Here is a 27,251-nt window from a genome sequence, read left to right on the forward strand (position 1 = left end):
AGTCTATCATCAAGTGTCACAAGCTCACTCCTTTGCATCTCTGGGAGCCTCTCATCTGGCAGACAAGCTTGTGACCAATGGTACTGCTCCTCTTCGTATACACTCAAAATGGCGTTAGTACTATCCCGTATGCGTCCCACACACTTGAGCAGTATCCTGCATAATGTCATTGACAAAATACGTATCTAGTGACAAAATATTATTGAAAGTCACCCGATTGTTTTCCGAGAAATTCCCATTGACAAGCTACTACATGCGCCGATTACAATAATGCCTTCCGTCCATTATAAACTAACTACACAGTTTGCTAGTTAGATAGTTACGTGATCCAGAGATCAGTCTCTCGGTAACCGTTGTGATGTGGAATGTGTCAAGTGCATAAGTAATGCACACATGAATGAATATATTACTTTCTCCACAATTTTAAAATGCCATGAGCAGGCACACAATAAAAATGAACTGTTTTTTAAAGCATCGTCCTTCTGAAGGGACTCGAGCAGTTCGAAAGCGACGAACGGTCCTTACTCTTACACTGAGTGCATTTGTAATGAGAAATGTCGAATTTCTGGCAATCGTCCAAATCTGTTACACGTTTCGCTCTTGGGCTGTTTTTTTTCTGGCTTCTGTAGCTGTGTGTGCCATACACATGAGAAACGAGTTTCCACGATCGCTTCCCTATAATTACAACACGTTGTTTGCTTATTTTCAAAGTTCTCACAGGCTTCTTTAAAAGCCGAGCAAAAGACCCACCAGTCTCCAGTCTCCGTCTCCTTTCTTTGTCAAAGTGCTCTCTTATCGAACATACACTTGCGGACTTGACCATGGGGCATGTTTCTTTTTTTTTTCGCCTGATGTGTAGAGTTTCCATCACTATGTGCACTGAACACGTTATGAAATGAGATGTAAGTAATCACAAACAGAATAAAAAACTAACCTTATTTCGAGTTAAAAAGACTAAACATTAGTAGTTACAGAGAGGAAACAAACTGTTAACGTTTCACACTTGCAAACATATGTTTCGCGGCGTGACAACGTGGCTCGTGGTGTCTACTCAATCGACGTACGTCATTGGCTGCTTTTCTGCGATCGCCAGGCAACGAAATGTTGCTAATCAGCTGTCAGTACCAAAACATCGTCGCCCAGACTCTCCAAAACAACCGTACCATCGCCCCTTTCATTTCCGCCGTACATTTCTCTGGTAGGAGGGGCGTAGATGAGAGATAGTACAATTACAGGTACATCGTGGTTTGTGTCCTATTTATGTTGGTGACGTCATGGGTTTCGAATTCATGACGTCTTTAGTTAGATAGGCGCCTATTATAAATACAAATTATTTTTCTATATTTTACTTGAGACGAAGTTTCTCTCTCAGTAAAATCCCTGTTACGTGATAATACCAAAATGGCTTTAAGCACTATGGGACTTAACATCAGAGGTAATCAGTCAAGTAGAGTTAGAACTATTTAAACCTAACTAACCTAATGACATCACACACATCTATGCCCCAAGCGGGATTCGAAGCTGCGACCGTAGCAGCAACGCGGTTCCGGACTGAAGCGCCTATAACCGCTCGTGCACAGCGGCCGGCTTGTGGTAATACCTTGCTGTCCATGTCTAAGTAGAAATTACTTTGTTTTCCAATATGATAACCAAATTTTTATTATGTCTTTAGTAGTTTTCTGATCGTTAGTACGCTAAACGTAGCTCCGAGATATATTTTGATATTAGTTAAGATTCTTCCACTGCTTAAATACTATAAATTGAAAATCTCACAGCCATGTGTTTCCCACAGCTACTTGCCATTCCGTCCTCTGTATCAACTGCGGCCAAGACCAATAGCTCATAAGGCATTACAAATAATTTAGTGAAATGTATTATTTGTAACTGCTTCCACGCTTATTTCAGAAACAAAATCGAAAGTTACAAGAAACCGTGGTTGTGTTTAGTTTTAGTAACCATCAATTAAAAGTGGGCCTACGCACCATTAAGATGCTAATACTCGGAATTGCATGATGCACAGCAACAAATCTTAGAATCATCGTATATGGCATATGGTTCATCTAACTTTGTTTGTTAGTACGACAAGAGACAATATTGGCAGATTAAAAGTCATTAGTTTATGCAAGGTATTTTTCAAATTTGAAAACAATTAAATAGGCAGTTAAACGAAATTATGATCAGTATTGGCAGATAAAAGATCGTCGGTTTTGGCCCTGTTTTTGTTAAATTTGAAAAAAAGAAAGATTGGCTGTTAAAGGATTTTATACTCGTGTCAAAGTGCTCTTTCGAACAGCTGAAAGGAACAACTGTGATGTCCAATGCTGGGAATCGTTGTTGCATTGTGTCATAATTTATTAAGTTCATACAACACTGCGTAAAAATTTGCCAGAAATAATGGGAAAGCGGAGTACTAGGAAGCACGTGGCGGGCCACGAAAGGCGCTCACTTCTTGCTGCATAACAAACGGGGTGAAGAACCGGGCGAAAAGTGTAACAAAATTTGCGCCGAGAAACTCCTTAACCTTGTTTGGATAAACGAAACAAGCACTTAACTGGAGAGCCCGCTACTGTCTAACTCTATTGGCGCCAAGAGCTCCGGCACCTCCCAGGGCAAGCCAACCTTCCATTCAACGAGATTTTAAGTTGTGGCGCACAAAGCGGACACCTTAATCCAACAACATACAAATGGCTTTTATAGAGTGAAAGAGACTTTGATATGAAAACAGTGGAGTTGGTTTTCTTCGATCTGGACTGCTAACTTCCTACAGGTTCGAGAGCAGTTACGCACAACTACACTGTAGCGCCCGAAATACATTCCTCTTGGTGCGAAAACAGGTGTATTTGAGAGGGAATGAAAGTGAAAATTTTGCTTTTATTTCTGTTATAAAAGAACATCGTCAGTTCATTGCATGGCGAATCCTATGAAGACTCTACAGAATTTATTCTTCTTAAAGCCTTTTGCTCTTAGTTTTGAAACATATAGAAGATAACACAGTTGTCATTATCTTAATGATGAATCACTATACGTTGTTTTCAAACAACATAATGTGAGGGCCATTGATGTACCTTTCTTACCTTAACACATATACACAGACTTACGCCCTACAGAATTACTTCTGATGGGTGGTTTCTTTACTTCTTTTTCTTTTGTCTGTTAGTCGCTCGTATGTCACATACTCTCTGGTATATTTCGTCGTCAGGCGCTGCAGTTCGGTAATTCCTCCATGACTGTCTTACCAATGAATAAAACTAATTAATACACTTCTCAAAAAGGCAAACATTACCAGAGATTATCATGTTGCACATGTCCTAGGTATGATTCTCTGCCCTGGAAGGCTATTTCCACTACTTGATATTGATATACATTGACATAGCGCTACTACCGTGTCTGGCAACTCAAAGGAAATGAAATAAAGTCTCAAAACACATCATCTCCTCATTTACACGTCGAATCTGTAAACATTCAACAGATATCCTTCTAACGGTTTCAGAGAAACTTCCTCATATGAGGCTCGATAAAATCTGTTTCACTGAACAAAGACACAAGACAGAAATTACTCAACGCAGTGCGTCTCAGACGTCACTACAAAAACCCAGGTATTTTACACTGAAGACATTTCCATATCAACACATACTAATCAAATCGAAACCCCATCTCGTTAATAAAAATGGAAGAAAAACTTGCTACAACACAACAGCAAGGAATGGACATGGTTAGTTATTCTCATACCATGAATATTCTGGTCACCATCCCTGCTGAATGTTCTTTCACCAGTTACTCCCTGAATATCCAAACTGTGTACACCTACGTGTCTATTACAAACAAGCTTCCTGTACCACAATACTAAATATTATCTTTGGCACAGTCTGTCTACTTCACAGGAATAATTACCGATGTTTCCCGACTCCAAAAGAGAAATAATGTCTGAAGGAAAGGATCTACTCTCACATAATCCACATATTTTCAGCCCTCTTATCTTTGGTTAATATCATAACAATAACATTCTCTCACAATACTCATAACGACTGTGCTTCCACCAAGCTCAGGATCACACATGGACCATTCTCATCTTAGGAAATGTGGATAACTTGATTCGTTTATGACACAGAAGCTATAATACTCTCTTTAGTTCCTTTCGCTAACAACACTTTGAAATGCGGTAAGCAATTTCACATGCCTTTTTCGTTCAACTTGAGGTATATTAGGTTAAGAGATTGAGATAATGGTACCAGTAACTTGGGTATTGTTTTTATTTACATCTTATTCAGAACAAGTCTAAATGTTATGTAACCCTCTGAGTACTGCCTTACTCTGTCCAAAGAACCATATAGAATATTTGAAGGGCTTATTTCAATAGTGGTAGAAGTCCATTTTTGTTCATTCTGAGATCCGGAGTCCTAAAGTTAAATGAGCGCTGAAAAATCGGCAGTCGAGATACCAGATATATTCAAGTACATGGCCTTGTTGCTAGATATGAACCTTACTTCCTATGTATTTGGATCATTAATTTCAGCAGCACTATAGGCAGAAAAGTGGAGGTAATGGAGCTGTACCACTATTGAAATAAAACATTGAAATAGAACATTGTATATAAATCTGTTAATGTGTAACTTTCATTAGTGCTAGAGGAATGTTTATTTTCCTCTTTTGCTCACCACATGTGTCACTGTACGCAACTACCTGTTTTGAGGAGTGACACAGTTTTCAATATGTTTCAATAAACAGGTACCAATTTCCTATATACCTCTTGATCCAGATGTTTCATCCCAAAAATACATATGGATTTTGCCTTCAGTTAAATTGTGGCAACCAAAATTATAGACCTACATGTTTATTTTGTAGTACGATATCGATGTTGTCAGTTTAGGAAATGCAAGGTGAGGATAACTCAATTTTTTAGAAAAGAGGACTTGTGCCACTATTAAAATAAGCCCTTCATTTATCATGCAAGAGCAGTTACATAGGGAACAGCAACGTGAAAATATAATCCACTTCTAATCAATTCACCATAACACATTAATGAATAGAACCACAATGTACCATCATACACTACTTGAGAGATTCAATAAACGTATAAAATCAACTTGAACACCACTTAGTAAACAATAATCACAGCGAGCTTCCGGACGTAGATAGAAGGTGAATTTTCACTGGTATGTGAAATCCATTTCAGAATTGCTACCCTACACGCACAGCAGATACCAAGAGATGTCTACTAACACAGGAGGAAAAAGAATCAGTAGAGATGGAGGAAAACGAACACAACAAAGGAATACTTACATTAGCTAGGAGAATCTGTACTCCATGCAACCCAAATCTACTTTCACTTGATGTACCAGATATATTCTCTTGAACACCGTAAAGTGATAAAAAGCTGAATAATCTCAATTTTAGTAAAAAAAGAAAACTTAAATGGATCATAGCTAATAAGTCTGAATTATAGAACTCTGTACTTATCAAATGTACTTTTTGTTCCTCTCTAAGACTTTCCTTAAAATAACGCGTACAGTAAACATAGTAGCAGTGAAGGTCCTGCACTCCCGTATACATTAACCAGTAAAAGGATAGGTAGCAGCAAGGCATAGTGAAAAAAGAAACCATAGTCAGTAACTGATGTGGACCTGTAGTACCCACACCTATAACATATTTGTATGTGCAGGACAGTATATTATCCTGAACTGTCCACATACTGAATTCATTTGTACCCTCTTTTCCTCCTAACTCAGAATCTTCGTCGAACAAGTTTCTTGATGCATCGTTATCATCGTCTGATGGAGAGTCTTTTACCCCTTCGAAATTCATAAATAATAATGCTAGTTCTTCTATATTACCTTCAATAACCCTTTCATTCTCATTTCTTCTGTCCCCAGTTCATTCCCATAAACGTTTTCCTATGAGATGTAATCAAGAACAGTATATGGTACTCCTAATAGTGTTCCTCCCATTTTCCTTTAATCGAAGGACATTTATATGAGACCTTCTTCATGAATCATATCACATCTCTTCTAATCATGCTTTCCTGATTCTGACTCATTGCTGGCGACACTCTTGCGCTGATCGTTCTTGTTGTCGTCACTGATATTCAAGTGTACAGTCAATGATTGTGATACCCCCTCTTCATTTTCTAAAACACAGATTCTCGGAAACTCATTGTGTTCTCTACTGTGCACTATAGTTGCGGTATCAGTAGCCCTTATCTCCAATTTATAGGGGACTGACCATGGCTTGGTGGCACCTCTTCCTATCGAAAGTGTGTCTGTCTTCGAATTTGTCTCGAGGCCACCAACGGTTTCTCCACAAGCTACAGGTCCATCTATAATTACACTGGCACAAGTAACATTGCTGCCGCCAGTTCCCATGTTCCACTGAGGGCGCTGATAAGATGTGAGCTCTTGTTGTAAAGTTAGGAAAGGTTTGAAGTTGTTCATGTTGTATCCCCCATCTTTGCAAATGAATCAGGGCCTTAGTTAAGGAGATGCAGATTAATTCAGTGGGGTCATAAGGTGTTTTCATGATATGCTTGAAACAAAGAATGGGAATTCCATAGAACAATACTTCTACATTATTGGAATGATGAATTTGATTGTGTCCTTCATTTTGGATCAAATTTTTTTTAAAAACACATTGCTAAAATCCCAGTAAATACTCTAGCCCCGCATTGGAATCTGCATAAAAGCCGCTATCTTCTGTTTCAAGTAGTCACACACGAGATTCATCATGACTAATAGACTCCTTGATATTGCTACCGTTCGTTAAGATTGATAAATCCATGCGTGTGAACATTTATCAACTGTAAACTCCGTAAAGAGAGTGTACTGTAGTCCCTGTAAACATCATTTCCGAACTCATTCTCATTTGCCTCTGTACTCCACGGCATATCAAATATTCGATACAACGTCTCTTCCAAATCCCACGACTCTTCGGATATATTTCTTTTTGTGCATTATTGGTGCCTCAGTCTACCGTCACTTCATCTTCTGATGTTATCACATGATGAACTTCCAGTCTATGAAGTCAGGACAATGCATCTCGATTTCTGCCATTAATTTCAGTTTGGTTCCGTTTAAACTGTAGTAACGACTCTACTTCTACAGTTTCGCCCACACCAATTGGAAGCGTCGGAAAAAACTCCTCATCACTCCAAAGTGACAATTGCTCAGCCACTACTGTAGGAAGCTCCTACTGATTCACGGCCTTGCTCACTTCGTCGCCTCGTTGTTGCAGGATCACATCATAGTATAATATTTATTGTTAAGCATTCTGCTAATCTTCCACCTGCTCTTTATTCACTTCGTTGAGGACTTCGTGTAATTTCGTAGAAGCAATGGAAACTATCTCAGCTCACGATAAAAGTCGATTTATAACACCGTCATCGATATCCTAGGTGCTTAATTAATTCTGTCTGAATTTCAGTCAGTTCAGTTACCCTTACCTTAATCTCTTCTGTCTATTGGTTGGCTAACACCAAACTCATCTTAATCTCGGCATCCTCTTTCCTGATATCCTCTGTGCTGACTTTGCTTTCCACTATAAATACGTGAAATATTTAATTTGTCAAAACTCACTTTAATATTGTCTATGTTCTATTCAATGCTCGAAATATGCGTATCCATCTTGTATTCAGTGCTCTCACTGTTCAAAATGTGCTTCCCTGCACTCGTTTCTGGTGCTTGTAATTGCTTTTCAATATTTACTACTTTGCTTGAAACTTTAAAGACGTAGGGGGCACTAAAACTCAGCGTCTGCAAGACTCTTTTCCAGGTGATAATCGGTTGTGAATCTCTGGGTTTACCTCATGTGGCTGGGCGGTTGGCACCAAAGCTGACCTCTCATTGTCTTACGCAGGGCGATGAGTTGGGCACACATGTTTTGGCAAAAGGTTCCTGCCAGTTCGAATCAGGCCACCATTGTGTCTGCTAATGGGACAAAGCCACCTAGGTTCAACATCTTAGCTAAGCCAACAAACACACCCTGATACTTATTCTTACACAATTCTAATATTAATCAAGCTATCTGCCCTCAAAGTCGTCTTCATACTGACACCATGGTTTACTATTTGACTAAGTACTTTTCTGTCTCACCACTGTCGAACAAAAAATTCTTACCAACAGTTCACGATTACACTCCACGTTCAGATATGAAATACCGACGTACACTATCCAGTCGCATTAACCTGACCATCTGTCACATGCCTGAACAACTACCTCTGCAGTGCGTAACATTGCGAAACGTGCAGGATGAGAGTCTGTACGATTTTGGAAGAAACCAGGAGGGGTGTAAAGCCACGTCTACTCCAGTGGCGTGAGTAGATGCGCTAGTTTTCCCGACTAATGAGATATGACGCGAACACTCCGATCGAGGTGGCCCTAAAGATTCTTAATGGTATCTATACCCGGGGAGTTAGGTGCCCAGGCAAGTATGGTAAATGCATTTCGCATTTCGAACCACACACGTACACTGAAAGCTGTGTGACACATTGCCTTTTCTGCTGGTGCTAAATGACATCGTGCCGAGGAAACACAAGTCTGCTTCTAGTGTTGGACATGGTCTCCAGGGATATAGGAACACTCTATTTGATCCACTGTCTCATCGAGAATGACGAGATCACCCAAGGAATACCACAAACCATTTTCCAGACCATAATTACAATTGAAAGATATATACCACATAAATTAATAACTGATGGCACTGATCCCCCATGGTACACAAAGCGGGTCAGATCGTTGTTGCAGAAGCAACGAAAAAAGCATTTAAAAGAATGCAAAATCCCCAAGATTGGCAAATTTTTACAGAAGTTCTAAATATAGCGCGTACCTCAATGCGAGATACTTTTAATAATTTCCACAACAAAATTATGTCTCGATCTGGCAGAAAACCCAAAGAGATTCTGGTCATACATAAATCACACCAGCGGCAAGACGCAATCGATACTTCACTGCGCGATAACAACGGTGAAGTAACTGATGACAGTGCCACTAAGGCAGACTTATGAAACACGGTTTTCCGAAATTCCTTCACCAAAGAAGACGAAGTAAATGTTCCTGAATTCCAATCTACAACAACTGCCAAGATGAGAAACGTAGGAGTAGATATGCTCGGTGTAACGAAGCAGATTAAATCACTTACTAAAGGCAAGGCCTCCGGTCCAGATTGCATACCAGTCAGGCTCCTCTCAGAGTATGCTGATAAAATAGCTCTATATTTAGCAATTATTTACAACCACTCGCTCACCGAGAGATCCGTACCTAAAGACTGGTAAATTGCTCAAGTCACACCAATACCCAAAAATGGAAGTAGGAGTAATTAGCTGAATTACAGGCCTAAATCACAAACGTCGATTTGCAGTAGGATTTGGGAACATATACTGTATTCGAACATTACGAAGTACCTCGAAGAACGATTTATTGACGCATAGTCAGCACGGATTCAGAAAATATCGTTCTGGTGAAACACAACTAGCTTCTTATACTCATGGAGTAATAAGTGCTATCGACAGGGGATGTCAAATTGATTCCATATTTTTAGATATCCAGAAGGCTTTCGACACCGTTCCTCACAAGCGTCTTCTAACCAAACTGCGTGCCTACGAAATATCGCCTCAGTTGTGCTGCTGGATTCGTGATTTCCTTTCAGAAAGGTCACAGTTCGTAGTAATAGACGGAAAGTCATCGAGTAAAACAGAAGTAATATTCGGCGTTCCCCAAGGAAGTGTTACAGGCCCTCTATTGTTCCTGATCTACACTCCTGGAAATGGAAAAAAGAACACATTGACACCGGTGTGTCAGACCCACCATACTTGCTCCGGACACTGCGAGAGGGCTGTAAAAGCAATGATCACACGCACGGCACAGCGGACACACCAGGAACCACGGTGTTGGCTGTCGAATGGCGCTAGCTGCGCAGCATTTGTGCACCGCCGCCGTCAGTGTCAGCCAGTTTGCCGTGGCATACGGAGCTCCATCGCAGTCTTTAACACTGGTAGCATGCCGCGACAGCGTGGACGTGAACCGTATGTGCAGTTGACGGACTTTGAGCGAGGGTGAATAGTGGGCATGCGGGAGGCCGGGTGGACGTACCGCCGAATTGCTCAACACGTGGGGCGTGAGGTCTCCACAGTACATCGATGTTGTCGCCAGTGGTCGGCGGAAGATGCACGTGCCCGTCGACCTGGGACCGGACCGCAGCGACGCACGGATGCACGCCAAGACCGTAGGATCCTACGCAGTGCCGTAGGGGACCGCACCGCCACTTCCCAGCAAATTAGGGACACTGTTGCTCCTGGGGTATCGGCGAGGACCATTCGCAACCGTCTCCATGAAGCTGGGCTACGGTCCCACACACCGTTCGGCCGTCTTCCGCTCACGCCCCAACATCGTGCAGCCCGCCTCCAGTGGTGTCGCGACAGGCGTGAATGGAGGGACGAATGGAGACGTGTCGTCTTCAGCGATGAGAGTCGCTTCTGCCTTGGTGCCAATGATGGTCGTATGCGTGTTTGGCGCCGTGCAGGTGAGCGCCACAATCAGGACTGCATACGACCGAGGCACACAGGGCCAACACCCGGCATCATGGTGTGGGGAACGATCTCCTACACTGGCCGTATACCACTGGTGATCGTCGAGGGGACACTGAATAGTGCACCGTACATCCAAACCGTCATCGAACCGATCGTTCTACCATTCCTAGACCGGCAAGGGAACTTGCTGTTCCAACAGGACAATGCACGTCCGCATGTATCCCGTGCCACCCAACGTGCTCTAGAAGGTGTAAGTCAACTACCCTGGCCTGCAAGATCTCCGGATCTGTCCCCCATTGAGCATGTTTGGGACTGGATGAAGCGTCGTCTCACGCGGTCTGCACGTCCAGCACGAACGCTGGTCCAACTGAGGCGCCAGGTGGAAATGGCATGGCAAGCCGTTCCACAGGACTACATCCAGCATCTCTACGATCGTCTCCATGGGAGAATAGCAGCCTGCATTGCTGCGAAAGGTGGATATACACTGTACTAGTGCCGACATTTTGCATGCTCTGTTGCCTGTGTCTATGTGCCTGTGGTTCTGTCAGTGTGATCATGTGATGTATCTGACCCCAGGAATGTGTCAATAAAGTTTCCCCTTCCTGGGACAATGAATTCACGGTGTTCTTATTTCAATTTCCAGGAGTGTATATTAACGACATAGGAGACAATCTGAGTAGCCGTTTTAGATTTTTTGCAGATGATGCGGTCAGCTACCGTCTTGTAAAGTCATCAGATGATCAAAACGACTTGCAAAATGATTTAGATAAGATATCTGTATGGTGCGAAATGAAATCAGCTAAATTTCGATTTCGCGATAAGTCACACAAATCTGAAGGCTGTAAACGCAGTTAAATACTGAGGGATTATAATTACAAGTAATCTAAATTGGAACGATCACATACATAATATTGTGGGTAGAGCAAACCAAAGACTGCGATTCAATGGCTGAAGAGTTAGGTGTAACAGGTGTACTAAAGAGACTGCCTACACCGCGCTTGTCCGCCCTATTCTGGAGTATTGCCGTGCGGTTTGGGATCCGAATCAGGTGGGACTGACGGATGACATCAAAAAAGTGCAAAGAAGGGTAGCTTGTTTTGTATTATTGTGAAATAGGGGAAATAGTGTCAGAGACATGATACGTGATTTGGAGTGGCAATCATTAAAGCAAAGGCGTTTTTTTGTTGCGATGGGATCTTCTCATGAAATTTCAATCACCGGTTTTCTCCTCCGATTGCAAAAATACACAATTGCCATCCACCTACATAGGGAGAAATGATCATCACGATAAAATAAGAGAAATCTGGGCTCGCACAGAAAAATTTAAGTGCTCGTTTTTCCCGCGTGCCGTTCGAGATTGGAACGGTAGAAAGACAGCTTGAAGGTGGTTCATTGAACCCTCTGCCAGGCACTTTATTGCGAATAGCAGAGTAATCACGTAGATGTGGATGTAGAATGCGCATTCCTCCGGCCTGGGCCCTCGCGATAATAATTGCGGGGGATTGTTTCCAGACGATTTATGCATATGGATATGATTGGCCACCTGCCCCAACTCAGTGGACGTCCAGTTGCGCTATTGGCATGGAAATTCCAGTATTTGTCGTTAATGAAGAAAAGTCTTCATGGATGCCTGAACCAGGCATTTGCTACGTAGGCTCTTACACAATGATGTTCGCTGGACAGTCGTTGAGGAGACATTGTTGGTAGTTCCTTGGTTCATCTGGACGGTCAGTTGCTCAACAGTTGCACCTCTGTTGTCCCATAAATATCTCCAGAGCCGTCGTCTATCCCTGTCATCTATAGTCTGTGAAGCACCACAGTTTTCTCGGCGACGGTTTTGGGTTGCGCCATTTTTCCATGCACGGTATACTGTAACGACGGCGGCATACCAACAGTTCACAAACTTCCGAAATGATTCCACCCTCTTGCACCAAAAGCAAATGATAACGCTCGTCTGGATGTCGGATATCATTCCGTTTCCGTATTATAACGACGACTGCACGGTTTTCGCCACCCTCCCCTCTCGTCATACGTTATACATATTCCATTATTAGTGCTGCCACGGACAGTTCGTGAGTGGTTATTGCACACTGACGTCTAACATAGGCGGTGGTCTCCTTTACGTGACTGCATCATGTATAGTGAAAAACTACCCACAACAGACATACCAAAATCACGTCCATAAAACATCAAATAAAACAAAGTTGTGTTACAGTATCATTAATCAAAACGCAAGCAGCTTTGCTTGACGCCGGTATAGAAAAGTAAAGTTACTCAAAATCCACTTTTACAGAACCCATGGCGTGATTCCTATTCCGGAGATTGCTACGATTCTGAATTCTGGACATGGGTCACCAAATAAGAGAGCTGGGTTATTTTGAGAAGCTCGACATCAGTAAGCATCTCGAAACAGAAACGGCCCACAGCTTCATTAAGCGTGTGATATCTAAGTTGGGGATCGTTAGTAAGAACTATCCTTCTGCGGTTTCGTAAGATGAGATGCCAGTCTCTGTGGCGTTACCTCTTTTACCACATGACATCGATTTGATCCGTCACTCTAATTTCTCTGTTTCTTTTATATTACCGCTGTTCACGTATGTGCAGTGTTATACGAAACCAAGTTAAATTATGGATTAATTTCTGGCAAGAATGATAACCAAACATTAAGGCACACAATGGAAAATGCTATGGTCTCTGTGGAACCATAGGGTGGGGATCGATTCCTTAAACATACAGGAATAATGTTGGTGTTTAGTGTAACACTTGTATATGTAAGCGACAGTAAAGACTCTTAGACAATTGGCTGTCCAGATTACTGAGTTTGCACAGACTGCGAAGGGAGGCGGATCGTGAGCAGGGATTAGCCCAACTGGATATCATGTGTGATAAAGACTGATATACGTTACAGAGAAACTCTACTAGCACACAGAATACACGGGATATATTGCGAACAGGGATTGAGTCTACACGATCCCTTATAGGAAAAACCTTCAGTGTACTTCATTAACGTAATCAACAGCACAGACATTTCAGAAAGTATTTAGGATTTGATGTTCGGGAATTTCTGAGGAGGTAAAAATTGAGTATCACAAATAACCAGTCACACATCGTAGGAGACAACAGATGTCATTGCAAGCTGTTGCTATAAGGTGGACCCAGGGATGCTGGTGTTGCTATGCTACGAGGGAAAGGAACTTTCTGGCCTAGACCGGTATGTTTGGGAGCAGTGAACCCTACATCGCACCATACGGAAATTATTCAACGCGTGGCCACGGAAACGAAGAGGTGCTGATCTTACCGAAAATAAAACACAAGAGTTTCAATTTATTCTTTCCGCAAGTATCGATGCATGTTCCACTAGACGGCAAAACAACATTCTTGAGACTTTATTAATGCTTGAAATTTTAAAAAAATACAAAAGAGAGCATGAAATATACCTCTCTTATGTGACTCAGAGTTTGAAACACAATGAGTAGGCTAAAGACAGGAATCACAAATAAAAACTGTTGCTGTTACTGATCCACAAACACATGGTGCTAAAAACAATTGCCGCGTGGGGTAGCTGCGTGGTCTAGGACGCCTTGTCACGGTCCGCGCGGCTCCCTCCGTCGGAGGTTCGAGTCCGCTCTCGGGCACGGGTGTGCGTGTTGTCCTTAGCAAATGTTAGTTTAAATGAGATTAAGTAGTGTGTAGGCTTAGGGACCGATGACCTCAGCAGTTTGGTCCCATAAGATCTTACCACAAATTACCAATTTCCTACAAACTATACGGGTTGCGTTTCTAAAATGGATACGGTTATATTCAAATGTTATTCGATGAACTCAAACAGTTAACGTTACAATCCAACCTAAACGTAAGTTCACTTTCTTAATCTGACCCATGAACCGCTCCAATGAGACGGCTAATTAAAAATCCTCTGAGGGAATTATCGTAATCTACTCATTGATCATATATAGGGCCATTAGGCTATCAGCTGCCTTATAAAAAATTCTCCCCCGCGAACAAAACATTTGAATGAAAATCGAAACTTTCATGAAATAATACTATTCTTTACAACTACATGCAGAGATTTAAAAACTGTAACTGAGCGAAATTACTGGAATTAAAAGGAACACCCTCTTATAACAGACCTTTATTTTACCTTAACTCGCTGACAACTGAAGACTGGGTGTATCATATCCCAAAAGAAATTTACAGGCACTGCATAGCCTCACTGGTCTGGAGAAGCTTCACACATGTCAATTCTGAAAAAAAAAAAAATAATGCAAGGACTATTTAGCATTTCTACATTCATTTCACTTATCAAGACAACGACTTCTTATTGATGTAGTACCTTTTATTTCGTAGGCCATTACACCACACCACCGCATCCACAGCGAACACTCCCATTGACGAGCCGAAACATCATGAGCAAATAATCAAAATATCCACGGGTATGCTGCCGGTCTATAGTGTCCAACGGGCACAATATTTCGGCGATCATACATGTCGCCATCATCAGGTGAACTGACGGGCTGAGCTCCTGTGAACGTGCCGGCACGGAGATCCGTACGCTATGACTGCTCAGAGGGAACTGGGTTCGGTCGCGGCGGCGGCCGATTTAAATACCCTCCGCCGCGGCGCGCTCCCTCCGCCGTCCGCGCCCCGCGCCACGGTCGCGCGGTGGAACAGATTGCGACGGCGTCTGAGATGACGTCGGTGTGATGGCTCTGTCCGCCGTGGTCGTCACAACTATATGTTTGCTCGAAAGTCTTTTCGGGTTTGCTGCCGGATCCTAAAATCAACTTGACTCGATATTTCGGCGATCCAACTGTTCGCCATCTTCAGGAAATGCTGCTTCTGCTGATGAGTCCCGCTGAGAACTGACGCAAGATTGCAATTCGACGTCCTATATAGGCCACCGTTCAGTACACGGCGCATGCGCCGCCCATCACGGTTTCTGACTTCCAAAACAGGGAGGTGGCGCCGCCCTTAGTGAAACCCTGCTGGCAACGATATATCGCAATCAAAGCCGCATCGAAGAACGTTCAGTTTTGACGCGAGATAATACAGGATTCCACGTTTTGCTAAGAGGAAACCCATTGTCCCTGTTGATTAAATTATCAGCCAACCTAATTTCGATCGCCTCTTTATACACACTATTCCAAAAACCGGAAATGTTGGCAATTACAACAGTTTCCTCAAATTTCATTTTGTGTCTCTCATTAAGGCAGTGTTCTGCTACGGCCGATTTTTCCGGCTGTTGTAGCTTCGTGTGACGGCGATGTTCCACACACCTGTCATTCACTGTGCGAGTAGAACGGCCAACGTAAGCTTTCCCACATTTACACGGGATTTTGTACACCCCGGGTTTCTTAAGTCCTAAATCATCCTTCACAGAGCCGAGCAGAGCCCTAATCTTAGAGGGTGGACGAAACACACTCTTAATGTTAAAACTGCTTAAAATTCGTCCAATCTTAAACGATAAGCCTCCAGCATAAGGAAGAAAGGCCACAGATCTATGTTCCTCTTCGGACACCTCCGGAGACGGTCCAAATTCCATAGCCCGACGAATCTGTTTCTCGGTGTATCCATTTTCCTTAAAAACAGACATCAAATGCTCAAGTTCTTGGGTTAAGCTGTCTGCGTCGGAAATGGCATATGCTCTCCGTACCAAAGTCCTAAGGACGCCACTACGTTGGTGTGGTGGATGACAATTCTTAGGGTGCAGATACAAATCTGTGTGTGTCGGCTTTCGGTGAACGCTGTGTCCCAAAGTTCCATCTGGTTTTTTATAAACCATAACGTCTAAAAATGGAAGCATCCCATCATTTTCAACCTCCATAGTAAATTTGTTACGGGGATGAAGACAGTTGAAGTGGTCCAAAAACCTGTTAAGAGCATCACGTCCATGCGGCCATACGAAGAAGGTATCGTCCACGTATCTCCAGAAGCACGTTGGTTGCAAAGCTGAAGTCCTCAGTGCCATAGCCTCGAAGTCCTCCATAAATAAACTGGCGACTATGGGTGACAAAGGACTACCCATAGCCACTCCGTCATTCTGTTCAAAAATGTTACCGTTAAATAAAAAATACGTGGAGGTCAGCACATGACGACAAAGCTTCACCAGCTCTTCATCCAGTTTTTCACTGATCAAACTAAGGGACTCTTCCAGAGGAACTCGTGTAAATAGGGATACCACATCGAAACTCACTAACAGATCTGAAGGACTCAACTTCAAAGATCCCAATCGTCGAATAAAATCCACCGAACTATTTGCCAACAAATGGACTGAGAGCAGATGATAAATACTTTGCCAGGTAATAGGTCGGTGCACCCAAATTACTAACAATAGGGCGTAAAGGAACCCCTTCCTTATGCAACTTAGGCAAACCATACAACCTAGGCGGAACGGCAGCACCAGGATGAAGTTTCTTACGTAAATCATCTGATAACGAACTCTTTTTCAGCAGTGAAAGTGTCTTACGTTTGATCCTTTCTGTGGGGTCATTAGATAGTCTTCTGTACGCCGGGTCGTTGAGAAGTAAATCCATTTTTAGGACATAATCATCCCGCGTCATTACAACCGTGGCATTCCCCTTGTCAGCTGGTAAAACTACTACTTCGTCATCATTGCTCGATTTACTCTTGATTAACCCGATCGCTGGTTCCCAAGCCTTGCTAAGATTATAGCCACAGTCACGGTTTATGAGGTCGTCATTGGTGCGAATTTCGATGGCCTCTCTAACGCTGTCCCAGTATCTCGACGTCTGTACCAGAATCCTCGTGCGGTCATACTCCATTGCGTGATTTTCCGAGATACAATGTTCAGCGACCGCCGACTTGCTCGGACACATCAGTCGAGTGTGCCTCTGGTGTGCACGGCATCGATCCTCGACGGTACGCATCGTCTGACCAATATACGACATGCCACACTGACACGGAATCTGGTACACGCCGGCCTTCCTCAAACCGAGGTCATCTTTGGCTCTCCTCACCAGTGCACGAGTTTTATTTGGAGAACAAAACACAGTTCCGACCCGGTGTTTCTTCAGAATGCGGGCGATTTTCCCCGAGAGTGCGCCTGTGTATGGAATAAATGCAGTGCCTACCTCCTCCCTCGTGACTTCATCCGTCTCAACTGGTTGAGCTGCAGTGGTTGGGCGGAGAGCACGTAGAATATGCCACTCTGAGTACCCATTTTTTCGAAATACAGTTCTCAGATGTTCCAATTCCTGGGGTAGACTCTCTGCGTCAGAGATAGTGCGTGCCCTATGTACTAGAGTTTTAAGTACCCCATTCCTCTGTGAAGGGTGGTGGCAGCTGTCTGCGTGCAAATACAGATCAGTGTGCGTAGTCTTCCGATACACCCCATGACCTAGGGTGCCGTCAGCCCTTCTCTTGACCAAGACGTCAAGGAAAGGTAATTTACCCTCCGTTTCAGTCTCCATAGTGAATTTCATGTTGGGGTGTATGGAGTTTAGATGTGTAAGGAAGTCAAGGAGTTTATCCATACCATGTGGCCAGATGACGAACGTGTCGTCCACGTAACGGAAAAAGCAAGTAGGTTTCCATACGGATGACGACAGGGCTTCCTCCTGTTCCACCGCGCGACCGTGGCGCGGGGCGCGGACGGCGGAGGGAGCGCGCCGCGGGCGGAGGGTATTTAAATCGGCCGCCGCCGCGACCGAACTCACTCGCTGAGTGGCAGTCAAGTGTTGAGCTTGCTCCTCTGACTCGCGCACTGTCAGTCATAGGCCCCCGCTTGTACGGGTGACACACCAGGGGAATCTACGGCTTTGCTTTTATTAAAGCATCGGCGGGACCCAGTCAAGGTCTGCAGTAAGGTCTTACGGCGGGCAGGATATTTTTGGAGACGCCCGACAGCAGAATTGTCGTGTTTCCTCTTTCAACTGCGGGATGTCGAGCTCCAGTGGTGCTTTGGGGTCGAAGCGGTCAACCGCTGTCGACAAAAAGCGCGTCTTGTTGTTGCCGCGGGCCGCGTCGTCGGCCGTCTCGAGTACTTCGGCTGCCGCAGAGCTAGGCTCTGCCCCCCCCCCCCCCTCCCCCAAGGTTAGGGAAAATGTGGGCCAGGACCTGGGAGCCGGCCGCGGAACCGCAGGGAAGGTTTCCGCCGCCGCCGATCAGACCTCCACGTCCACAAATACAGTAGGGCCAGCAATGCAGCCGGGATACCTAACGGTGTCAACGAAGGCTGTAACTGGCACCCACCTGGCAGCAGCCCCACTTTCCGCCCCGGACATGGGAAGAAACATACCAAAAAACGCAGTCATACACAGTACGCCGACAACAAAATATATTGTCAGTACTTGCAATCCTGCCCCTCCTAACCTCGTCCTATCTCCGCTCCTGCTTGCCCACGCCACCGGCACACTTCCCGAATTTCTCACGTCCATGAAGAATGGCAAGCAGATGCCCCGTCTGCCGACAAAAATCCTCCCCAAACCCACCCCTTCGTCTCAGTCTTCCACCCGCTCCAAATACCTTAAATCCCCCCCACTCAAGTCCACCACATCCAACCAGCGGCGTGCAAGGAAGGACAAGAAGGATAAGCACTCCAAGGGGAAGAAGAAATCCACCACCCCCACCCAAACCGCTTCCACACCCTCTGAGGAGCCAGCGCCCCCGACAGCACCTGTCGTCGCACTGGGAGGGGACCAGGAAACACCGGTACTGGAAGGGAACCACGTAACCGGGCAGGATGCGGATGGTTTCGTGCTGGCGAAGAAAACGTTTCGCCAGCCGAAGCTTCCGCCGGCCCGGGGAGAGGAACCCACCCCGAACAGATTCCAGGCGGTTGCTGATGAGCCAAAGGCATCAGAAAACACAACACAAACGCAGAACCAAGTCGCCCACCACCTCCCCCCGATTGTAGCAGAGTTCGCACAAAGCTACGAAGAGCTTTTCGAGCTGTTGAAGGCAGAAATCGGGGGAGGCAGTTTCCAGGCAAAACCTGCTGGTGGAGACAAAATCAAAAGCACACTGCACACACTCGAACACTACACAACAGTCAAAACACTTTTCACAAATAAAAACATACCACACTACACGTTCCCCACAACAAAAACAAGGAACAGAAACATCGTAATACGAGACCTGCCAAGACGTGTGTCCCCCCAGGCAATCAAAACAGATTTGACTGCCCAGGGGTACGTCGTCAAGGCGGTCCAACAGATGGGCAACATAAACAGTAAGTGGCCACTATACCAGGCCACACTCCCGGACATCCCCCAGAACAAAAGGGAGATAAAGATGGTTCTGGCAGTGCCTGTCACCACCGAACCGCTGCGCCGTAAGAACAAGATGGTGCAGTGCTTCAGGTGTCAGGGCCTTAACCACATCGCCGCCTACTGCACCATGCCAGTAAGGTGCAGGAAGTGCGCCGAGGCCCACGACACAAGAACATGCACACTTCACCACACGGACCCACAAATAAGGTGCGCGCTGTGTGGCAAAAACCACACGGCGGGTTACCAAGGTTGTGAGGTCCACAAACGACACACACAACAGGCAAAGGGCGCAAAGGCTGCCCCCCACACACACAAACAAAACACCATTAACCCACCAAGACACACAAGAAAACAAACCATGGCAACACACACGGACAAGGCCTGGGTAAAACGAAGGCCGGACACACCGAGGGCGACTTATGCGGAAGTGGTTTCTCCACCGAAGAACCATGAAAGCGTAGCCCAACCATCACAACACCAGACACTATCACGAGAACAACACCGGGAAACACATAGCAACAACGACCAGGTCCACCATGACGGAGGAAGGCCCAGGGAACCCCATACACACTCTCCCCCCATGGATCAGTTGTTAGGCGTAATGGTGCAGACCGTGAACCTCGTCATGGAAATGATGAAGGAATTCAGGGAAGCCCAGAAGCAGAACACACAGATCCTCGTCGCCCTTCAGGCAACAGTCCAGCAGTCGCTCCCCTCTGCGACTTCCTCAGTAGTATCAACATCCCATCATGAATAGACGACCAAATATTCAAGGCCTGACAATGTGCGTCTTTAACGCAGACGGCATTGTTAATCAAGAGGTCGAGTTCTGAGAACTCATGAAGGAGTTCTCCATCGACATATGCATGATGGGGGAAACCCACCTAAAACCGGGAGTAAAAGCGACAGTTCCCAACTACATTAGCTACCGTAAAGACAGGCCAACCCAAGGCGGAGGAGTGGCCATATATGTAAAAAGAGGGATCCCCCACCACCAGGTATTCTTACCAGCTACCAACAAAATCGAAGCAGTGGCGGTGGAAGTAACCACTGCCACTGGACCCCTAACAATTGTTGCAGTCTACCGACCCCCACATGACCAGATAGATGATGGAGACATAGCTGCTCTAGGGCAAATTGAAGGCAAACTCATAATAGGGGGAGACTTCAATGCCAAACATCCTGATTGGAATTCTAGAGTAACCTCCAGAGCAGGCGCCAAACTGCAACAACTAGCGCGCGCCCACCACTTCGAAACATGGGGTCCAGTCGAGCCCACACATTTTCCGAAAAACGGAAGCAGGCCAGATGTGTTAGACATAGCTCTCACCAGGAGGATCGCAGGGTTCGTGGCCGCAAGGACAATCAACAGAATGTCCTCCGACCACAACCCAGTGATTCTGGAGGTCGATCTGGGAGAATGGGTAGCACTCCCACGGTACCAGACGTTGTACAAATGAACAGACTGGGAGCGATACCAAGAAACTGTCGCCTCTGATATCGCTCGCGCTCCGCCACCCACTGCTGAAACAGTAGAACAAGCGCTACAAGACCTAACAGGCACCATCTTGCAGGCAGCGGAAGAAGCCACCCCTCCACAAAGGGATGGCACACCGCCGCAAATACAGCTCCCGGAACACTTGCTAGCTCAAATTCGACACAAGAACAGAGTGGCAAAAGAGTGGAAGATCACCAGAAATCAGGCCACCAGGAGGCTGCTCAATCGTCTACAGAGAGAGCTGAAGGTAGCGCTCAATGAGCACAGAAACCAGCAATGGCAAAACCGCCTCACATCTCTCAAAGTAGACGATCACACACTATGGCAAGCGACCAAACAGTTTACAAAACGACGCGCTAGGATGCCGCCACTGCATGGCGAGCAGGGGACTGGTCTACAGCCATGCTGGAAAGGCCAACGCCCTCGCCGACTCCTTTGAGAAGCAGTTCCAAGCCGCAGAACCCCAGGATGAAGAACATGAAGAGGTAGTCAGTCGTCAACTGGCCGTCTTCCTCAATGCTGAGGAGGACCCAGAGGACGAACCCATACTTTTTGCCCCCGAGGACGTGGCAAGAGTAATCAGGTCCCTCCCTACAAAAAAGGCGCCAGGGCACGACAGTGTCACAAACCAGTTAGTCAAAAAACTCCCACCCACAGCGATCACACACCTCGCGAACGTCCTCAACGAGATTACTCGTTCCCGTGTTTTCCCAGCTTGCCGGAAACATGCGGAAGTGGTCGCGATACACAAACCAGGGAAAGACCCTCTATTCCCGCAGCACTACAGGCCGATTAGCCTCTTGCCAACACTCAGCAAGATCTATGAGCGCCTCCTGCTAAGACCCATACAAGAACACATTACCAGAGAGCAAATTATGCCGGATTTCCAATTTGGGTTCCGGCAGAACCACTCTGCCCCACAACAGGTCATGAGAATGGTTGAAGCAGCCACAGAGGGCTTCAACCACAGAGGCTACTGCGGGATAGTGCTACTAGACGTAGCCAAAGCCTTTGATTCAGTATGGCATAGAGGGCTACTCTACAAGTTGTACACACAAAGGTTTCCCGGGAGCATAGTTCAGCTCATTAAGAGCTATCTCACGAATAGGACTTTCTCCGTCAAAGTAGAAACTGCCACCTCCACCAGAAGGCGTATTCGTGCCGGGGTGCCACAGGGATCGGTCCTGGGGCCCGTATTGTACAGTTTGTACACTGCGGATACTCCGACGGCCCCCCTGGTGCACACTGCACAGTACGCTGACGATACAGCCTTCTACACGAGAAATGCGAACAAGGACCTGGTCATCCGTAGGCTACAAAAGGTTTTAGATGACACAGAAACTTGGGCCCGTCGCTGGCGCATCACGATCAACTCCGAGAAGACGCAGGCAATGCTGATTACCCGCAGGCTCGGAAGGCGCGAACCTCCTCAACGTCCCCCCCTCCACCTTCACCTAAATGGAATCCCACTCCCATGGCGCAGAACCGCCAAGTACCTTGGCGTAACCTTGGACTCTCGTCTTACGTGGAAACCCCACATAGACGAGGTCCACAGGAAGGTCTGCACCAGAATGTCCATTCTATACCCTATCCTGAACACAAACAGCTCCCTTCCCTGCCCAGTAGCAGTAAATGTTTATCAGGCCCTGATCCGGCCAGTAATGGAGTATGCGTGCCCTGTCTGGGGATACGCGGCAAAGCAGCACCTGGACAAACTCCAGAGGCTGCAGAACCGCACCCTCAGAAGGGCACTGCACCTACCTCATGGATTCCCCACAGACGACTTGCACGCCGCAGCCGAAATCCCACTCCTGAGAGAACGTTTCCAGGATCTGGCAAGGGCCTTCTATGAGGGTTCTTCCAGATCCGAAAACGCGCTCATCCACTCCCTAGGTCGGTATGACATGTCCCGCGATAAGCATAAGCGCCCTATGACGATCTTCGACGACTAAGTCGAAGAGAATATCCCAAAACCCAATCCCTAATCCAGTTCCTTCCCATATAACACCAATCTTTTCGCCTACCTCAGGTAAGTACTAGACTCACTCACAACAAACATCACAAGTCACAGACACCAAAAAACTATAGAAAAATCACACACACACGTTCACAGGGGAGTAAAAGCCGAAAGGCTACAAACTCCCCCACACACACTTCCCCAAAGAGGGGAAAGTAAAAGATGTGAGCAGCAGCGACCGAACCCAGTTCCCTCTGAGCAGCCATAGCGTACGGATCTCCGTGCCGGCACGTTCACAGGAGCTCAGTCCGTCAGTTCACCTGATGATGGCGACATGTATGATCGCCGAAATATTGTGCCCGTTGGACACTATAGACCGGCAGCATATCCGTGGATATTTTGATTATCAAATACGCCGGGAGAAACTCAAGAATCACATCATGAGCAAATGTTTAATAACGTGTTGGTCCACGGTGCAATTAGAATGCAAAAGCTATTGTGCTTGGTGTATGGATTCTGGAAGTATGTGGCATCAGATACCTACGCACTTTTTAATCAATTCCCGTAAATTACGAGATGGTCTGCTGGCACACAGATGACGCCCGATATTGTTCTAATGGGTAGAGATTTGGCAGATTTGGTGGCGAAGACATCAGTGTCTTTCCGTTATAATGCCTCTGAAACCATTCCGACCTTGTGACATGGATGCTTATCCTACTGAAAGACGTCATCGCCTTAGGGGGAGACTTCAAATACGAAGTGATGCAGGAGATCTGCAAATAACGTTTACGTAGTTCATAGCTGTCATTGAGGGATGCTGCGGCTCGAGGTGTCGCTGTTTGTAGGTTTCGGCCCTCTGTTGGAGGCCAGACGGTATCGTTTAGTTGGTATGGTAGCGGTTGTTTGTATTCTTCTCGTGTTGACTGGCGCCACTCGGTTTCGCAAGCGCCGCCTGTCCGCTAGTGGCAGCAGTGGCGGTTATTAAACTGTTGCCCTATCTTTAGAGCGACATCGTTGTTTTCCGGGTCGTGTGAGTGGGCCATTTCGGTTGGGCTCCCAGGAGGAGCCAGGTCCGCGCAGTGTCGGAACACACCGGGACTGCTGGCGGCACGCATGCACTGCCGGATGGAGGCGCTGTGGTCACGAGGGCGCACGACAGATCCAGCAAGCTTTAAGATGAGTGCATTTCAGTCCAAATAGGGAAACCTCCACCACTGTAATATCTCGCGATTTTCCAGTGACTTGGGATCGTGTTGCCGAGACAAAGAGAAGCAAGTGGAGTGCTTGGGGGACACGGATCTGAATAGCTTCCCTCGACTTCTTATTACTATTTACTGCGTTCGACGTGATACAATTTGTTAAGTTCAACCAGCTGTAATTTTTCTTGCGTGGTGGCTACTAACGCCACAATTACCTGCCCCGGGGCTTAATGTATGTAACGGCAGTGTACGTATCCTCGCCTTGCCCCCACTGTCCGGTAAGAGGTGCAGTTTTGAGAGCTTTCTTGATTGTAGTCCGGTTGGTGATTCTTCTACTCTGGTGGTAGTGATTCCTTTGTCGTTCCGGGCGCTCTAAACACAGTATTCTGTGGACGTAGTGCAGACCGCCAGCTCCGGCTTTGGCGTGTTGTTCCATCGTTGCATTTGGTTTATCGGACGTCAGGTAGCTTCAGCAATATTATTATTAGTCATTCGTTAGACTGCCGTTAGTCTGAGTTACCATCTTGCGAAGTGAATGCAACTCTGGTCTGCCTATCTCATCGCTCTCAAGAGTATTTGTTGCCGGACCTTCTCCAAGGTCGATTCCTGGAGCACCGTCCGTGGCTCCTTGGTTCATAAGCCATGTGTATTCTAAAAGGAGGTTTGATGGTTAGTAGTTTGGTGTAACGCTCGTTCAGCATACTTCTTCTGCGGGTATAATCTGCCTCAGTACCCTTTATGGAATTTATGTACTGATCCTTGTGTTTTATTATTGAATTATTTATTGCAATACATTGTAATGCCTCATTAAAGGTTATATACGTCTAGTTAATAGTTCTGGTCGCCTTCTGAAATATATCTAGCAGTGTAGTGTCCAGTGGAGGTTAACGGTTGTGTTACAGAGTTTACCATAATCTTATTCCACCCGTATGCTGATCAGTTGCTTGTTTTTTAATTAACCTTTGCTATTGTATTTGCTGTTTTACAGCATGTTTCTAAATTATTTTTGTATTGTAGCCGTTCCTGACGTGGAAGGCCTTCAGCCGTGGTTGTATTCATTTGCCTTAAAATTCTAATTTGGTGTTTGTATTTTAGAAGTAAGCCTTAAAACTTTATTTACTGCTATTCCTGACGTCTGATGCCTTATGCTGTGTTTGTGGCGACTTGCCTTCAATATTTCAGTACCTGTAATTTGTAAGTTGCAGCGAGTTTTAAACAAGTCTTAATTTATTGCCATTTCTGGCATGTAAGGCCTTCTGCCCAGATCACAGTGGCTTGCTTTTAAATCACTATCTGCTGTATCTGTATTTAATGATGATTTACTAAATTGTAACTCACTGAAAACACTATTATTTACAAAGTTGTTTATTCCTTCACTAACAACGTGTGGTATATTTTATTTATTGTTGAGTCTGGTATTACTGGTTTAAAATGAATTGTGTGTGACTGTAAAAGGCAACCAGCAGTAACAGATTACGGCCCCGTCCACAATCGAAACCGAATCCTGCCTTCCCTTGAGTACCAGGTTCCAGTCATGACGCCTTCGATTACCACCACGGATCCCATGGAAGCACAATTCAATGTACCCCATAGCACATAGCGTAATTTTGTCCTCACCAGCCTGCATCTGTGGCGCTGTGTATGTTTCGTGTAGCCATTCGCCTGAATGGCAGCGTTTGAGGACCCAGCATCGACCTGGTGAAACACGAAATGCGATTCACTCAACAGGCGACACGTTTCTATTCATCTACTATTAAAACTCAGTGATGCTGTGCCCTCTGCAATCATAACTGACGATATCGTGGGTCAACACAGGAGCAGCAGGTAGGGATAGTGTGATGTGGAGCTCCCTGTTCAACAATGTCCTCTGAACGGTATACGCTGAAATACTTGTGCCTGTACCAGTATTGTACTCCTTTGTCAGATCTGTCATAGATCGCTACCCATAATGGATTACACAATGGGGGATCCTCCGACCTGTACGTTTCGTGATAAGCCGTGTTCGTCCAATAGCAAACAACGTACTCGTTATATCACCATCCATAAATCATTTTCCGTAGATGATCATGACAGTAGTACGTAACCAGGTGGCCAGCGTCGTCGTTTCAGAGATTCTCATTTCCAGCCGCAGCGACACAACTACCTGACCTTTGTCAAAACCGCCTATATCAGCCGCATTTGCGACCCGTATCATCGCTATAATGGCTGCCTATTCGTCTCTCTTCCACTTACGTTCTTTCCTTACTGCGTCACATGCCCGCAGTACCACCAGAAGGCATTAACGTCGCGGCAGGCAGTAGTCACAATGTTTTGGCACGTCAGTGTATACACGCGGTTCCCTGAAACTAGAAACTGGTTGGCGGCTTGGACATACATAGCCACTTAAAACGTAACAGTTTTTATACGAAGATTATAAAATATTTTTTCCCATTTGTTGACCTTCTCGCATCACTCAGGATCTGTTTAAGATTTATTATCATCTATTTCACATTTGAAATTAATACTTCGTGGTGCATATGAAATGGAATACTGCAGGCCACTCAAAACATTTTGCACATATGAATACCCAATATGCTCAATGAAATAAAGGAATAATATTTAGTTTAATATACTTAAGTTTCAAAATACTTTGAGAATACGAAACCCACACAATAACGAGTAAAACATGTCTACACAGCATAATACATTTCTTTACTTATTACGCTTTTCTGGCTACTACCATCATACAACACTTAGAGCAACTAAAATCACATTGTAAGTATCATTAACACTTATTTCTGAGCGGTGTCAGACACATATTTTATTGATAGTGGCAGGGAATGTGATTTTACAAGAGCTGTATTATGATCTTATG

Source organism: Schistocerca serialis, chromosome 7, assembly GCF_023864345.2.
Source record: "Schistocerca serialis cubense isolate TAMUIC-IGC-003099 chromosome 7, iqSchSeri2.2, whole genome shotgun sequence".
Taxonomy (NCBI): Eukaryota; Metazoa; Arthropoda; class Insecta; order Orthoptera; family Acrididae; genus Schistocerca; species Schistocerca serialis.